Raw genomic sequence first — 17,612 nt, 5'->3', positions numbered from 1 at the left:
CCAATTGTAGGAGGCAGGGTGAGTCGCAGGTCGAGAACAGGGTGGTGTTATGGACTGGAGATGGGACCTGTGGGCGTGAGCTGCAGGGGAGGTGAGCAGGGACAAGCATTCTTTTGCTCAAAAGTATTTATTGACTACTGAACACCAGGCTAAATTGTGAAAGGCCTTGAATGACATTCCCAAATCCCAAATTTCCCTTCCTGGGCCCTGGCCTGTGTGCCCCTAACATTTATGATAAGAATTTGTTTCTAAATTTAGTTAATTATGTTTGGTTTCCTCCGTCTCCCCTTGGGGATAGCTGCACCAGAAGGAGTCGGGACAGGAAACTGGCCTCAGGACTGGGACTAGCCCCAGGGACAGTGCAGTCCAGGACAGGTGAAATAACAAGGGTGGGAGCCAAGGACGTGTCCTGGCCAGCTGGCCTCTCCACCTGGCCTTTGCTCTCTCTCCTTGGCTGCCTGTGTCTTCCTAAGGGCACGAGGTCCAGCAGCCTCACTCTGCCCAGAGCTACCCTCTTCACCAGTCTCTGAGGTTGGTCCCACGTCTGGACATGTTTGCTCCTGAGGGGAAGGTGTTTTGTAGGTCTGGAGCCAGGGCTGTTCTCAGGCGTGCCTGGGGTGGGGAGCACTCTGGGCTGGCTGAGTGCAGAGGCTGGAGTGGAGTGGCTGAAGGGGCCGGAGGGCAGAGAGGACCCTTGGGGCAAGAGGTTTGTGAAGGAGAGTCCCAGAACAGGGAGGAGGTGGTGTCTCAGCCAAGAGGCAGAGCCCTACGAGTGCAGGGCGAGTGCAGGGCCTGGACCGTGGGAGAAGCGGTCCTGGTGGAAGGGAAACAAGAGGGAGGCCTCATTAACTGCCTGATTCCAGTGGGCCGGAGCTTTGCTCGCATTGTCTCATAGAACGCTCCAATTACCTTGTGAGGGAGGGTCATGCCCCCATATTGGGGCTGGGTTGGATAATAGTGGCACAAGCGCAGAGAGCTTAAGTAAGTTCCCCGAGGTCACACAGTCAGAAAGTGGGGCCGTTGGGATGAGAACTCAGTCTGTGTGACTCCCCAGTCGCTTCTCTCTGCGGTAAGCCACTGTGACTCTTTGCATTTCTTTTTTTTTTTTTTTTTTTTTTTTTTTTTTTTTTTTTTTTTTTTTTTTTTTTTTTTTTTTTTTTTTTTTTTTTTTTTTTTTTTTTTTTTTTTTTTTTTTCCGCGGGCCTCTCCCGTTGCAGAGCACAGGCTCCAGACACGCAGGCTCAGCGGCCATGGCTCACGGGCCCAGCCGCTCCGCAGCATGTGGGATCTTCCTGGACCGGGGCATGAACCCGTGTCCCCTGCATCGGCAGGCAGACTCTCAACCACTGCGCCACCAGGGAAGCCCTTTGCATTTCTCACTTCCCTCCTTTCCTCGGTGCGGTGAACTGCATCCCTCCCTACCTTCATGTGCTGTTCTTTGGTCTAGAACATCATCTCTTCTGTCCATATTCCTTACCTGGTGATATTCTCATTTTTTTCAGGTCTGGGTCCTATGTGAAAGTTTCTTTGATCCTTCCAGGTAGATTTTATTTTATTTTGTCTATCCATCCATCATCCAGCCATCCTCCCCCATCCATCCCTTTATCTCTTGACTTGTTCCAGAAGGATTTATGGCCTTCTGGGTAGTGTTAGTGGCTGCCTCCTTTGTGATTCCACAGCACTTCGTCAAACAGGTGAGCACCACCACACTTGACTGCATGTGTTTGTTCATGTGTCTGTTGGTCCACCAGCCTGGGAGCTCCCTGGGGGCAGGAGTGGTCTCTTTCTTTCTGTTCTTGGCATTGCCCAGCAGATTCTGCTTCCTGTCCACCTCATCCTGACTCTTCTTTTGCACAAAATTTGGTCTGTTCCTCAGAGAGAGAAATTTCAATGTCTGGAATGACTTTGTGTTGAAATTAAGAGGTTTTTTGGTTTTGTTTTTGTCTTTTTGGTGTCAAGAGAGACACTTCCAAAAAGCTGCCGTGGGATGGGAGAACTGAACTGGAGGTACTGCTATGAAGTGGTTTCATTTGTTTTTCCAGGACCAGGGGATGATGCTGGAACTGTAGAGAATTCTGGACATTTTAGGGACCCTTCACTAGCCTTAGCAGCCTGGGTTGGGTAAATCTTTGCTCAAAACTAGTGGCTCATGGAGGGATGCTTGGGCATGAGCCAGTTCTGGATGGGGAAGGACTGAACATCAGTCAGTTTTTTTCTCAGTTATGTTGTGGTAACAGACACACTATAGCATGCCCCAAATAGGGGCTCTACAATAACAAGTTTATTTTTCGCCCACATTATATTTTGTCTGTGGTGGCTGTGGGTTGACTGTGGCTCTGTTCCATGCATCCTTTTTATTCCAGGAACCTTGTGAAGGAGCTGTCCCTACTTGGGACATGACATACTCAGTACAGAGAGAAAAAAAGGGAAAGGGCCGAACCACACCATAGCTCTTCACTCACTTCCACTGGCCAAAGCAGGACAACAGCTTAGTCTAATGTAAACTTCCCCTGGGAGGCACTGAAAGCCAATCAGGAGCAAGAACACAATCTATTGCAGGTCAGAACCATTCTGGGGACTCAAGCCAGCTCCCTTCCAGGGAGCTGTCTTATTTCAGAGTCCAAGTCTAAAAGTCACCTCCTCTAAGAAGCCCCCCAGGATTGACCCTCTGAGTCAGGATTGGTGCTCTTCCTCTGTGCCCCCATGCCCTTTTGCTTTTCTCATTCCATACCAATCATGCTGTGTGTGATGTCTGTTAATGTGTGTGAATCTCCAGGCAGCAGCCGGCTCCTGAGAGTTGATAGCATGCATCTCTTCCCAGCTGCATGGTTAGGGACATCATGTGGGCAACCTGAACTTGGCCAGGTTGGAGTATTTACATCACAGAAAGTAATAAATGCTACAAATAAGGACTATTTTCCTCCCGCAGAGGCAGCAAACACTTGCCATCAGTCACTGCCCTGGAGTACGGACAATGTGAGGGCCAGGTGTGCCGTGCTCACCTCTGCCTTCCTATAGGGTCTGGCGGGGCATCGGCTCTTCCACAAAGGATGACTAATGGCCTGAGTGAGTGGGGGAATGAATGCGTGCGTGTTTGGGTAGTGGGATAGAGCAGTGAATGAATGCATGTCTGGCTGGATTGAAGTTCCCGTCTGTGTCTCCCTGCTCTTGCCCTGGGATCTCCTCTTCCTCCCTGTGCTCATTGCCCCAGGGGAGGTATGTGACAGGCAGAACACAGAAGGCCTGCAAGCCTTCCTGGCCTTTGTTCTCCAAGTCTCTGAGCTTGTGGAATTGAGAGTTTACAGACCAAGTAAAGGGGAGTAGAGGAGAAGCAACAGCCAGTCCTGTGTGTCCTAAGCGGCTTTGCTGGGAGGTGATAAGAGCCTCAGGAGGGTCATGTCGGGGGGGGGCCTCAGATGCAATCAGTGTGGGCCAATGCCTTGCCCCCACCCCGCAGCTTGACATCATGTGATCCCCGAAACGTGGACTGACCCCAGAAACATGGGGTAAGAAATTAGGTTATAGGAAACAAAGCAAGTGACGTTTCTTGCCCCCTTTACTCCCATGCTGGTTCCCGAGATTGACACCTGAGGTTTATACTTGCCACTCACGAATGATTTAGATCAGAGGTGGGCAAGTGTTTTGTGTGGAGGGCCATATAGTAAATAATCTCAGCTCTGCCTGCCATACAGTCTCCTTCACAACTGTTTAACTCTGCCATTGCAGGGAGAAAGCAAGCACAGACATACGTAAGTGAACAGTGCTGTGTTCCACTAAAACTTCATTTATGGACACAAATTTGAATCTCATATAATTTTCATGTGTCTTAAAATATTCTTTTGATTTTTTTTCCCAACCATTAAAAAATGTAAAAGAGGGCGCACGTGACCAGCCCACGCCAACTCGCGCATGCCCAGCGCTAGTGTCAGACACAGCTGTAGCTCGCCCCCTTCTCGGTCCCTGCTCCCGGTGGCCCTGAGGGAGGGCGGGCCGGGGTCGGCCCCCAGGAGTACGAGGCGCGGGGGCAGCAGGTCTGCGAGTGGGAGTGTCGCGCGGCGCACTTGCAGCAAAAATCGGGAGGAGCCGGAGACAGCGAGGATGGGCCCAGGAGCAATGGCGTCCAAAGAGGAACAAGCTGTAAAAAATCTCTACGTGGAAAATGCCAACCAGGAGAATGAAAACACTGATGAAAAGGGGCAAGATGCTAATAAAGGAGAGCCTTTCGCCCTCCTTTTGGAAGCTGGTGAATATTGTGTACCTAGGGGAAATCGTAGGAGGTTCCGTGTTAGGCAGCCCATCCTGCAGTATAGATGGGACATGACTCAGAGGCTTGAAGAGCCACAGGCAAGGATGAGAGAAGAGAATATGCAATGAGCTGGGGAGGAGGTGAGGCAGCTGATGGAAAAGCTGAGGGAAAAGCAGTTGAGTCATAGTCTGCGGGCAGTTAGCACTGGCCCCCCTCTCCGTGACCATCATGATGAGTTTTGCCTTATGCCTTGAATCCTGATGTTTTCCCTGAAGTTAGTAGGGAGACACACCTGCTTCCTAAACTTACATGTTTGTGACGTCCCTTTGTTGTAAACCTTTTGGTGTCACTTGTTTCTTCTGGGTCTCCTGTGGCCAGCTTCTAACTGAATGTTGTGTTTCTGACCCGATCTGTAAGTTTCTGTCAGCAGGAGAGTTTTAACTATTGCATGGAGAGATGTTCTTTATATATTGTGAAGTTAATAAAGCAGTTTAAAAAGGCAAAAAAAAAAAAAAAATGTAAAAGACAATCTCCACTTACAGGTGGTGCCGGATTTGGCCCGTGGGCTGCAGTGTGCTGACTCTGACCCAGGTGACTGGGTGTGGGGAAGAGCTGGTCCGTCAGCAGGTCAGTAGGGTAAACACACCTGGGCAGGGGGGCAGAGAGCACACTTGCCTGGGGGGACACAGCATGAACCTGTCTGGAGGGGGGACGCCCCTTCCTCTCTCCCTCTGCACACCCCTCCCCTCAGCCCTGCTCTGGCTCCCCGGGCCCTTGTGCAATTCTGCAGTTGTCCATGGCGCTTGCCTGCAAGAAGCTGGGCCCTCCGTGGGCGGGTGGCTGGGCAGCTGGACTCAGCAAGGCGGGCGGGCAGGCCATGTTCAGTCTCCGGGAAATGAGTGTGGACACGGCTTGGGCCCCGTGGGGCGGCCCACCCTGGTCTGCCCAGATCAGGTTCCCGGCGGCGTCTGAGCACTGTAAACACGCCGGCTGGACAGGCCACCTCTCCTGAGGCCCACTGAAGGCGGCCCTGCCCAGGGGGAAAGCAGGATTGGGGCTGACAATTTGACATAAACCACGGGGCAGTGTCCGGCGGCTGGGGAAGCCTCGAGACCCCCTCCCCAATGCTCCCACGCTCGCTCTCGAGGCAGCTGCTCCCAATTACCTTCTCCTGTGGAGCCGGGGGTCTTTGGAATGGGGAGGCTCCCAAGAGATCCCCTAGCTACCCCTCCTGGTAGAGGTAGGGAAACTGAGGCCCAGAGAGGAGCAGACACTTGCTTAAGGCCAGGCAGGGGCTAGAGGCTTGGTCACTAGTTTCCCAAGACAAGGCTCTGGATCCCTCTCACGGTGATCTAGAGAAGAAAGTCTCCTGGGGGGCACCTGGGACCCTGTCCCTTAGCCTTCAGCTGCCCCCTGAGGGGAGGGAGGTTCCTTTGGACCCATCCAGAGCACTGGAGTGGGAGTCAGGGGCCTGATCATCAAGCCCAGCACTGACCCCTGAGGTTTAGAATGCTCACTTCCCGCTGAGGAAACAGACTAGGAGTGGTGAAATGACTTGCCCAAGGTCACCCAGTTAGTCAAAGGGAGAACCACAGTTCAAACCCTGGCCTGTCAGGTTTCTAAGTCTGTGCTCTTCATCGAGACACCTGGTTTCAGTCCCAGCCCTGGACTTGTGGGGCCCCAGGCAGGTCCACGCCCCCTGGGCCGCTGTGGGTGGTCTCCAAGGGCTCTCCAGACTCTTGGGATGCTCAGCTTGCTGCCCACCTGAGGATACCTCGGCTGTGGCTGAGCTGGTGGTCTGGATGCGCTTATGCAAACCCCCACCCCTCACCTAGTCCCCCTGACGTCGTGGGAATCTCATGCCTTGGGGCAGGTCTCCCTGCCCAGGACCAGGTAGACTGAAGCAGGGCAGGTCTCAGTTCCCTTTCCTGTCTTGCCCCAGGTCCAGTGACTGCCAAGGCACCTCTGTCACACACAGGCAAAGCAGACACATGGGCAGGTGTGCTCCATGCATTTACATGCGTAGGGGAGTGGACATGGGAGGTACAGGTGATGAAAACCTACTGTGTGTCAGGCTTGGTAAATGCTTAACCCGTGCCATTTCTCGTGCGTCTTGTAGCCGGGCAGCTGTTCCCATGGGAACCCACCCGTGGTAGATGCAGGCATGCACACGCTGACCTGAGTGTGCGATGAGGTGCATGGACACTCGCACGCACCCACACTCATAGCCGCTTGACGTACACACCAGCTCTTGTGTCCAGGTATGAGGACACACTCCCACATGTGCATCCTCTCTCATACTTTTCCACAGGCAGCTCTGGCCGGCGTGTCACCACCTGGACTTGGGGTTAACAGTCTTCTCTGGGGTCTTTCACCCTCTTGTTCTTGACATATTTCAAAGTTCTATTCAGAGTTAGATCTGAGCATGGGGAGCTGGGAGCCCTGAGAGTGGAAAAACAGGCGATTTGGAAAATTCCTGTCATTTTTGGGCTCCGTTCAAAAACACCCATGGGAGCCACAGTGGTGTCTGCCGACCTCCAGTCTTGGGCTGGCCCACTGCCGCGGAGCAGGCCTGCCGCCTCCCCTGGCCCTGCCCAGCCTGTTCTCTGACACCAAGCCCACCACAGTCTGGTTGCCTCTCCCCCATTGAGGGGTCCTGCTGGAGAGCCCTGTGCACACTCAGCTCACTCCTTCCTGGACCAGGCCACCCCAGATATGCATGCCCTACTGTAGGCTGACGGTAACAGCAGTGGATGCCGAGTACAAGCTGACTGCTCTACGTGTTTAATACATACTACTTTATTTTCACAACAAACCTATGCAGTATGAACTACGGCTATATCCATCTTACTGACAAAAAAACTGAGGCACAGAGAGATTAAGCCACTGGCCCTGAGTTACACAGCCAGAAAGTAGAAGAGCCAGGATTCACATTCCAGTGATCTGGCTCCAGAGTCACCGTCTTATTCACTCCACTGTGCTGCCTCTTGGGACACAAGGCAGGTTAACCTGGAGAGGTGCCAGGACCTCAGAACCTTAGGGAGGGCCAGGAGGAGAGGACTTGTACCTTTCGTGGGTCTACTGTGTGCCAGGCCCTGTGCTGGGAGTGCCCACTGGCCTCCCTGGCACCAGATTCCACCCCACAAGCTATCCTTGACACTGCAGTTGGAGGATCCTTCCTAAAGTGCAAATGGGCCCTGCGGGCTCAGCCCCTCTGGATGGTGCGGTCTCCTTCAGGGTCCTGAAGGGTTCCCATGGGCAGGGCTGCGAGTTAGAACGCCGTGCCGACAGTCCTCTGAGGTCCTGCAACAGCCGTGGCAGCAGCCCCAGGAGCAGACGCATCTTTGTCTCCAACCCTGCCTGCCTGCCCTCCCGCCTGCCATCCACATGGTGGAAATGCTGAGGAACAAGGGCCTTCCTGTCTTCCCCTCTTTCCCCCTTTTCTAAAAATAAGCTGGAAACTTCCCCTCATCTGCCCCCAATTTTCTCCTGCTTGACCCCAACGACCCTACACCCTCAGATGAGGCCACATGTGTGCCCACTGCTGGACAGATGGGCCGACCCCGCGGTGCAGATGGTGGGAGCGGGGAGCCCGCCCTGGCCTCTGCCCCAGCCCAGTTGGCCCCTCCAGCTATGCCCAGAACAAAGCACTGAGCCAGCCCCTGGTCTGCCGGCGGGAGTTAAGGGAGAGCTAGTTTATAACAGGAAGCTCCACCCGGGTTTTATGAGCTGTCATGATAATAATAATCATCACCCACATTTGTATACATTAAGCACTTTCACATCCGTTATCTCCTTTAGTGCATGCGACAAGTCCTTGAGATTGGCATTATTGTTAATACTTAGATTGAACAGATGAGGAAACGAGAGAGGTTAATTTACTTCCCTAAGGTTGCACAGCTGGGAAAGAGCAGGGCCAGGATTCAAGTCCGGATCCTCAGATTTAAAATTCTGCCCCTTGACACTCTCCCTCCTGCTTGCTGACGTCTGGACCAGGCAGTAGTTCTGGTGCTTCGTGCCCAAGGATCTTCATGTGTTTCTTTTAGCTGTTATTTATCGAGGGTCTTTGTGTGCGCTGGGCATTGTGTTTGGAACTGCACCATAACTGGGGAGGAAGGAATCTTTCTAAAAAAATTGTTATTGATGACACCCATGATTTTATAGAATGCCCACACGAACCCTGTGATACAGGTTACACCATCACTATTTCAAAGGGATGGAAATTGAAGCACAGAGAGGGAAATAAAAACCCAAGACCACACAGCTAGTAAGTGGCAGAGCCAAGGGTTCAAGCCTGAGAATGCAATCTCTAAAGCCCTTGCTTTTAACCACCGTGCTCTACAGTGTGAGGAAGGAATTATTGAGCTTATTTTGAGGAGGACACTCAGAGATGTAACTCAGCTTGCCAAGGCCATTCTGCAGTAAGAGCTGGCATCGGGGTTTGGATTGAAGGCTGCCTGATCCCAAAGTTTTTCTTCCGCAAAACAGTTCACAGTAGTTGGTATCATGTGCTTCATTTAAATTAATTAATTCAACAGCATCTTCCAAGTGTCTGCTCTGTGCCAAGCACAGAGATACAGGGGTGAACAAGACACACGGGTCCTGCCCTCGTTGGCTTCTCGATCTAGCGGGAAATAAACGTGAAAATGGCAATTGTGGTGCAGGGTGATAAACCATTATTAGTCATAATAGCTAGCTTTGCACGGTGTTTATAGCCCACTGAGGGCCCCAGATAGAAATCTGGCCATTTCCATGTCTGCTGAAATGGTCTAATGGCTTCCCCGTTGCTGTAGCCTCACATCTGAGCCTGGGATTCAAGGCCCCTGTGATGTGGTGGAGCCCACCTCTGCATCCCAGTCCCCGGCTAGCCCCCTGCCCCACTTTGTGCTCCAGAACTAGCAACTGCTAGAAGTTCCTCCCACACAAGGGTGTTTCTCACCTCCATGGCTTCATCACATGGAATCGCTGCCGGCAGTGCCTTTCCCGCTCCCAACTTTCTCCTGGTTAACTCTTATCCTGCAAAACTCAGCTCAGATGGTACCGCCTCCCCAGGCTGGGTGGGAAGGAGTTTCCTGTTATTGGAGGTGTCTGAGCCAAGGATGGAAGATCAGGGCAGGGCGACAAATCACTTAACCTCTACGGTCCTCAGTTTCCTTTTCTGTAAAATGGGCCCAAGAATAAGCCTAACTATAGGAGAATAAAAGCCTTGCTAGGGGGAAGCACAGTAGCCTGTGGGGGCTAAGAGGAGGAGTATAAGCAGCCTGTGAGGTCAGGAAAGCTTCCTGGAGGACTTCATATCAAGGGGGAGGCTCAGTGATGTTTTTATTAATAGCGAATCCTTACGTGGTGCATCCTTTGTGCGGGGTGCTGCTCCAGGCCCTTTGCACGTGTAAGGTCATCGAATCCTTGTGACGGCTCTATGAGGCAGGCCCCGTCATTATCCCCATTTTACACATTAAGAGATTGAGGCACAGAGAGATTAGGCAACTTGCTCGGGGTCACACAGCTAAGAAGGGGCAAAGTCTGGATTCTACCCCAGGCACTTGGCTCCAGCGTCCACACTCAAACCACCTTGTCATTATGAGGAGAGGAAGAGCAATAGGAGCGGAGGGTGGGTCCAGTTCAACTCTGGGGCAAGCATCACTGTACTCAGTAGCACAAAGTAGAATGGGTGCCTTCATATCTCCACGCTCCAGTGAACAGGCCATGCCCTCCGGACCCTCACAGGCCGGGGAACGCTTGCTCCGACTCCACTCACCCCGGGGCGGGGAAGGCCTCTCTGTGTGGGGCCCACCCAGGCACCTCCTGCTCTGCCTGGGCAATGGGGCCTTGTCTGGGGGGCAGTGGCTGGGCTCGCACCACCTCATGCTGATAACTGCCCATCGCAGGCAGAAGAAACATTCTTCTCCTTATTTCGCAGGCGAAGGAATTGAGGCCCAGAGAGAGAGAGTAAAGGACTGGGCAGTGTCCAAAAGGGCAACGTGAAGCTGAGATTCTGGACTCGAAGGCCAGAGCATCTCCTTAGCAACGGGGATACCCATCATTGCCATTTCCGGGCACTGCTATGTGGTGAGCATCGGATGGGAAAACGTTTGTCAAAATCTCATGCTAGGTCTGCCCATGACACCTGTTCAGTACCTGGACACTCCCTTTCCTTCCCTCAGGAAATGAATGGATGAATGAGTGAGTGAGCGTAGAAGTCACCTAGAAATGGGGCAGTTGGGGGGTAGAAGCTTTCTTGCTGCTGTGGACACTTCCTGCTCTGCCCCACTTGCTGACCTGGGCAGCTGAGAGCTGGTGGTGTCTGCTCAGCTCTGCCTGCTCTCCTCGCTGCCTCAGAGCTCAGAGCCCAGCGTGTTTATTCTTATTCATCTGACACCCCATCCCCCTGCCCCCAACCTCCCAGCTTCCACGCTGATGTGGGGGTCTGGGAGTCAATGGGGTTGTTCTTCTGACCTGGCCCTTGGACTCCCTTCTGTTTGGAAGCCAGGGGGCACTGCTCAGTCTGTGAAGAGCCAGGAAAAAAGTGACTCCCTTCCCTCCCCTCCCATTTGTAGGGGCTTTTCCTGCTTTCACAACACTTTTCCTGCCTGTGACCTAAGGAGATTTTCACAGCCCATTTTACCCGAGAAAAAGGCCAAGACAAATGAAATGACTTTTGCTCAAGATCTGGAGCCAGAACTCAGGACCTTTAGCACAAAATCATGATGGTTCCCTGCCTCCCTCTCCCTCTCCCTCCCGCTTCTCTCTTCCTTTTCTTTCTTCTTTACACAAATATTTATGTGGAGGAGGAGGGGAATAGGAGGAGAGAATAAGTGGGCGTGATGGAGTGGAAAGAGTACTGAATAGGAGTCAGGCACCTTGAATTCTGGTCTTGGATTTGTCACGAATTTACTATGTCACCTTAAACAAGTCGCTTTCCCTCTCTCAGCCTCGGGTGTTTATATTAATAACCTGGAGCAAGGGGCTGTCACTTCCATCCTTATACCTGGGAGGCTTGTTGTAAGAATAAATTGAACGAAGCAATACTTTGTTCTCACATCTGCTCACTCACCTGACTATCCAACATCCATCCATCTATCCATCCTTCCACTCATTTATCCATTCATCCATCCATCCATCCTCCATCCACTCCCCCACTCACCATCCCTCCCACCCATCTACCCATCCATTCATCCTTTTTGTCCCTGCTACGTGCCACGCACAAGAGAAAGACCGTACTATTTATGGCCTGGCTCAACTGCCGTCTCCTACAGGTCCCTTCCCTTGTGGAAACTGACTGCCCATCCCTATTTCTTCCTGGACAGTGTCGGTCCCTTTCGTCACAAGTCCTTAACTAGACAGGGAGGTCCTGAAAAGTGATGACTACAGCTGATCCATCTGAGTGTCCTCAGCACTATCCAGCACTCAGCATCAGTGATTGCTCTCTGAGTTCACAGCTGTTGAGCCCAACTCAAATCGTAATTCCTCCTCAGCTTTCCGGGAGAGTCTGAACCAGAGTAAAGAGCCTGCGTGGCAGATATTTGCCTCTGATACCTTCTTCCCTTTGGGATCTTAATCTTATTCTCGCTCCCTCTTCAGAGATCCAGAGAGATCGCCTCCAACCCAGGATTACACAGCAGGCATGGAGCGGTGGGCGTGGGGGTGAGGGGATGGGGGAGGGGGATGGGGGAGAGGAGGATGGAGGGGCGGCCTTGAAACAGAAGTCTGATCTTCTCACGCCAGTTAGTGATCCACATGGTCTCACTCACTGGGGAGCTGCCCATGGAGACCTGCCACCTGGGCCGTCAGCTCTGAACCACTGACCTCCCTGTCCATCTTTTCCTCCCCAAACATGCCCAGCCAGCCCAGCTAGCCCTGCTGTACCAAGGCCCATCGGCTGCGCTGGCCGGACACTGGGGTTGGGTCGGGATTGGACGGTGGGGAGTTTGTTATTTTCCTGCTCAGGCCTACTCCAGAGTCACCAGACCTCTGCTGGCTGGCTGGGCTGGCCCATCCTTTCCTGGTTCTGGCCCGCTGTGGCGGTCCCCAGTGCCCCTCTGAGTGACAGGGGTCAGGCATCCCCCCAGTGCCTGCAACATGTCACTGGGAGCCGTGAGCTGGCCGCACAGCCTCTCTGGGCCCAGGGGCCAGGTCCCCGCGAGGAGTGTGTCCTTGGTGGGCGGGCTGTCAGCAGAGGTGGTCGCATTCCTCCCCACTCCCTCCCTAAGAGTCTCATTAGCTCTCAGCCACATTGGAAGAATTAGCGGTGTCTGGTAGAGGGAGGTGGCTGGTTCTCATGGCGGGGGCTGCGGTTAAGTCCTGACACGTTGGCACTGCATGTGCGCTGGCCATGGGCAGCGGGCCCTGGCTGTGCAGACGCTGTCCCGGGAACTCTGTGTGTACAGCCTGCCCAGAAAGCCTTCTTCCCCGATTGGCCTCATAGCCTTTTTGGACCATGGAGAAGCCTCCAGTATTTTTCTTAGAAATATTTTTTTCCTTTTTATAAATTTACTTACAAATTTATAAAAAGCCTGCCCTCGGGCTTTCTCTAGTTGCAGCGAGTGGGGCTACTCTTCGTTGCGGTGCATGGGCTTCTCATTGCGGTGGCTTCTCTTGTTGCATAGCACGGGCTCTAGGTGCAAGGGCTTCAGTAGTTATGACGTGAGGGCTCAGTAGTTGTGGCTCATGGGCTCTGGAGCGCAGGCTCAGTAGTGGTGACGCATGGGCTTAGTTGCTCCGAGGCATGTGGGATCTTCCTGGACCAGGGCTCGAACCCGTGTCTACTGCATTGGCAGGTGGATTCTTAACCACTGCGCCACCAGGGAAGTCCCTCCGGTATTTTTCTTTTTTTGCATTTGTTGTAGATTCTGCTCATTGCGTGTGGAAAAGCTCCACTTATTCTTGGGTCTTAGTTTGACGTTCTCTGTGTGACCTTGGAGGAGCCCTTTCCTCTTCAGGTCTCCATTTGCTTGTGGGGTTGCTATGGTCTCAAAGCCATTGAGTTGACTGCCTGGGACGCACATCTTCATGTTAACGGAGGGCCTCGTGTCTGCTTCCTTTAACCTGCACAACTATCCTCGTAGGTGCTATTCTCACACCCATTTTACAGATAAGGAGACAGAGTCCCAGAGAGATTAAGGGACATGCTGGAAGTCACGTAGCTAGGAAGTGGTGGGGCTGAGATTGAAACCAGCTCTGTAGTATTACAGAGCCCGCGATCTTTCACCTTCTCTGTGCCCTTCCAGAAGTCCAGTGTTCTGCAGTTCTGGAATGCCCGCTGTACACCTGATCCTGTGGGGCTGTGGGTAGGTGGGGGCCGAGGTTCCTGCCCTCATTGAACTGGGGAGCCGAGGTCCAGGGAATAGTTAGTGGTCCGGGCAGCTGGGGCTGCAGGAGTGGGCACAGCCTGAGTCCCTAAGGACTGCACTGCCAGGGAGCGGGGCTTCAGACAAGGACAAGACAAGGGACAGTGCTGAGGGCTACAGTGATCATGTCGATGCTCCTCCACCTGCAAAGCTCCAGGAACAAACTTGCCTCCTCCCTCCCCTTTTTGTGATAATTCAACAAGACCTCTGCCCCTCTCTTTATGTCATTAAGAAGTAATAATAGCTAAAAATGTCCAGGATGCCAGCTCCCTTCGGCATCCTGTGTGAAGCCTCTTACATGCATGTTGTCGTTGAAACCTCACAACCACGATGTGGACGAGGTCCTATTATAATCTACGATACAGAGATGAGGGGATGGACTCGGTGGGGTGCAGGCCCTGGCTCGAGGTCTTATAGCTACAAGTGGCTGAGCAGGGATTTGATTCCGGGTCTGTGTGGGACTGTGTTACTCTCTTGGCACCAGGCCACGACCTGCGGAAGCAGGAAGAGCAGAAGCCTCCACCGGTCCTTCCCAGCTCAGCTCAGGCGGGAAGCAATTAGATGGGCTTTGTGGGGCCTGGGAGAACCTGGGCCACGACATCAGCACGTGTCCGCACCTCTCTGTGGTTCTCAGTCAGCTTCTCTGTCCAGTAGGCTAGTTTCTGGAGGTTCCTGGGAGGCGTGGAAGGGCTTTGGGGTATCTAGAATCTGGCCCCACGAGAGAGCGAGGCAGGCAATTCTGGGTCCGGCCCATCAGGAAAAGCAGAACTGTTCCAGTCTGGGTGGGGCCTGCACCCTTTGGTGGCATCGGAGCATCCAGTGCTCACCTCGCAAAGTACCAGGCCCGGAACTGGCGACACATGGATTTGATTGCTTGGGAAATCTGCTTGGGGGGCCTAGGGTAGGGGATTAGGGGTGGAACAGCTGATCGGCCTAAGAATAGCATAGCCTGGAATTCCAAGGGGCTCAGGGGTGCCCCACTCCAAATTTGGAAGTGGCCCAGAATGTTCTTTGTAGCAGGCACCCTACATGGGTGGCTTTTCAGCACTGTGGCAGCAGCACCGGAGCAGGGGAGAGCAGAGTCTGGTCCTGGCGTGGCCTCTCGCTGGCTGAGCAACCTGGGCAGAGCAGGCCCTCACCTTCTCTGGACCCCTACTGCTCCTCCGCCTTGGCTGCCTGATAATTCCTGCCTGGCCATCTGGCAAGCTGGTTAGAAGGATGCATTTGGACAAATGTAAACTGTCAAGTGCTGCATACGTGTCTGCGGTTACTGCCAAAAGGGAGGGGACTCTGGGAGTGCTGATTTCATGATAGTCGCTGGGTGTCAGACAAGCCTAAGCTCTCTATGATAAGGTTCACAGCTTCCAGTGCCTTCCTGTGGCTCCCAGCCTCTTCACATAGATGTTCCTGGTTGCTTCTTCATAGAAAATGCTTCCTCTGAACGAACTAAAATCAGAACAGTCCAACCATCAAACGAGCTGTATTGAGAGGTAGTGAGCTTTCTGCCACTGGAGGTCTGCAAGACAGAGCCAGACAACACCTGGCAGGGAAATCATCTGTGACTTAGACTAGATGCTACTGAACTTTGTCTGACCCTCAGAGTCTGGCCATCTGTCCATAGAGGCTACACTCCACCTGCTCCCTCTGCCACAGGAGTGCCTTGTCCAGATCTGAGGCAGACACCCTATCCCCGATCCCTCCGCACTGCTCCACACTAAACTCGGCACCCTCACTGCCCCTCAGGGCTCAGGGTCCAGTCCTTGCCACACCTGGGCTTCCTCTTCTGGGCATGTTCTAGTGCTCTGGTCATGTTATCCCACAGGGCCTCAGTTTCCCCACCTGCCAAATGGAGACGCTAATGTTCGGCACTGCAGTTTTGCAGGGCTGAGCAGGGACAAGATGACGTCAATTCCCAGGCACCTCAGACACCACAAAGTCCGGTTCCCCTTCAGTGACTCTCCTTCTCTAGAGAGGGCAGGCCGCGGTGTTGGGAGAGACCTGCTCGAGCCCACAGATGAGGCAGCACAGCAGAGCCAGCTCTAGAATCTTGTTCCTCGGCGCCCAGTGCTGTCATTGGAGCATATATACTCAAGCACCCAGTGGGTCCGATATTACCATTATGAAGCCCAGTTTGAGTCTTGCCACTAACTGGCTGTGAGGCTTGGGGCAAGCCACGCCCCTTCTGTGCTTTAGTTTCCTGTTGGTGCATCATAATGTCACCTTACAAAGTTGCTGAGGGGATTGCACGTGATCACATGCGGAGGGGGCCAGACTCTAAGACCCAGGCTGTGGGAAGCGGCACAGGACAGCTGGCTGGAAGTTCTCCAGCCCTCAGAGATGGGAAGTGGAAGGGGTTGGGGAGTCAGCAAGGCTTCTTGGAGAGGGGAGGGAACAGTGCCTGCAGCAGGCCTTCTTGTCGAATTCCCACTCATCCTGCAGGTCTTAGCTCAAAAGGGCCTCTTCTGGAAGTCCTCCTTGAGCCACAAGCAGAGCTGGCTCCCAGGCTCCCTTGCACTTTGTGATGCCTGCTGACAGAAAAGCTTCTCGTGGCTGTGTTGGAGACAAACAGACTTGGGTTGGAACGCCTTACCAGCTGTATGACCTTGCCTTTGTTTTCTCAGCTGTGAAATGGGCACTGACAGAGTCAGCCTCATAGATTGCTCTGAGAATAAAGTGTTTGGTTTAACATTGAGGATGTGCAAAACAAAGGGTAGCCATTGTGACGATGACGATGATGATGACATTCGTTCATTCATTCATTTGTTCAGAAACCCTGGACACACCCTTCTCTGAGCTCCAGCTAGACACTAGAGACACAGCAGAGGATCAAACAGTCCCTGACTCCTGGGAGCTCAGAATCTAGGTGAACAACCTGCAAATCCACCGTTCCACACCCAGTCCAGTGCAAGTTGCAGTGGCTCATCTAAGACCCAGAGGAAACACAGAAGGAGCCCCCCAGGCTGCCAGCAGGAGTCAGGGAAGGCTTCACAGAGAAGGAAGCATTTGAGCTGAGAGTTGAGGGATGAGTTGACGTTGGTCAGGTGGGCAAGCTGGAGAAAGGCTGCCCAGGCCCAGGACACAGCATGTGCCACAGCCCAGAGGTGGGAGAGGTGCTGGGGACCCCTAGGCAGATTGTGGTGTCCAGACCACAGAGTGAAACCCTGGGCCCAAGACAGAACCAAAGTCTGGGGACCATCTCCTCACTCAGTTGGCCATAGAGAGTCGTGGCCACAAGGACCTTCCAGGAGGGGCAGGTTTTGATTGATGATGCTGCTGCTGAAGATGGTGTGACAGTGATTTGATGTTGCAGGTGGCACTGTTCAGGCCCTGCTCCCCACAGACTGCTGCTTGCAATGGGCTGGCACATACTCCCTCAGGTCCCAGGGTGTACAGGCATTGGAAAGTGACGCTGCTCAGTGCTCTAGGTCAGCGGGAATGAGCTCTACAATCAAGGATGCCCCATCCCTGCATTCCAGCCTGGAAGGGCCCTGAGGTTGCTGAGCTCCCCACCACCGTGCTGTATCTACCTCCGTGTCTCCTGTGCCTAGCACAAGGTGGCCCCGAGTAGGTATTCACAAATGTCATAAAATCGGCTCCCCTCATGGCCATTCAGATGGAGACAGGGACCCACAGAGAAGGACAGGGTCACACAGCGAGACAAAGTGTCCCTTGCTGGCCTGGACCAACTGGCCTTCTCTGTTCCACCCGCCCAGTCAGCCCTGTTCCCTTCCAGCCCGATGCTCAGCGTCCTTCCCGGGAAGAGCCTGGGCAGGCTAGGCTGGCGGTCACTCCGCCCTCCCCAGGATCTGAGCCCTGAACCTGAGGACTGCCCGAGGGCAGGCGGCAACCTTCCGAGGACTCCTTGAAGCCATCCTTGTCTTCTTGACGAAAGGCATCTGGGGCCCGCCAGCCCCTCCTCCGCCCAAGTGGGAAACACAATATGCCGATAATGATCTAATATTTATACAACGCCTTTCTACCAGATGCATCCCAACAAAGTTTACAAGCTGTTCCTGCTG

The 17,612-nt window shown here is 53.4% G+C and overlaps 1 pseudogene; it reads left to right on the top strand.

Annotated features, from left to right (window-relative positions):
• The first annotated feature begins 4,113 nt into the window (after positions 1–4,113).
• Positions 4,114–4,500, top strand: LOC103082876 (protein BEX1 pseudogene; annotated as a pseudogene).
• The last annotated feature ends 13,112 nt before the right edge of the window (positions 4,501–17,612 follow it).

The sequence above is a fragment of the Lipotes vexillifer genome, unplaced genomic scaffold (genome assembly GCF_000442215.2).
Source record: "Lipotes vexillifer unplaced genomic scaffold, Lipotes_vexillifer_v1.1 scaffold13, whole genome shotgun sequence".
Taxonomy (NCBI): Eukaryota; Metazoa; Chordata; class Mammalia; order Artiodactyla; family Lipotidae; genus Lipotes; species Lipotes vexillifer.
Note: the sequence above shows the minus strand (reverse complement) of the source record. Positions and strands in the feature narration are given on the sequence as shown.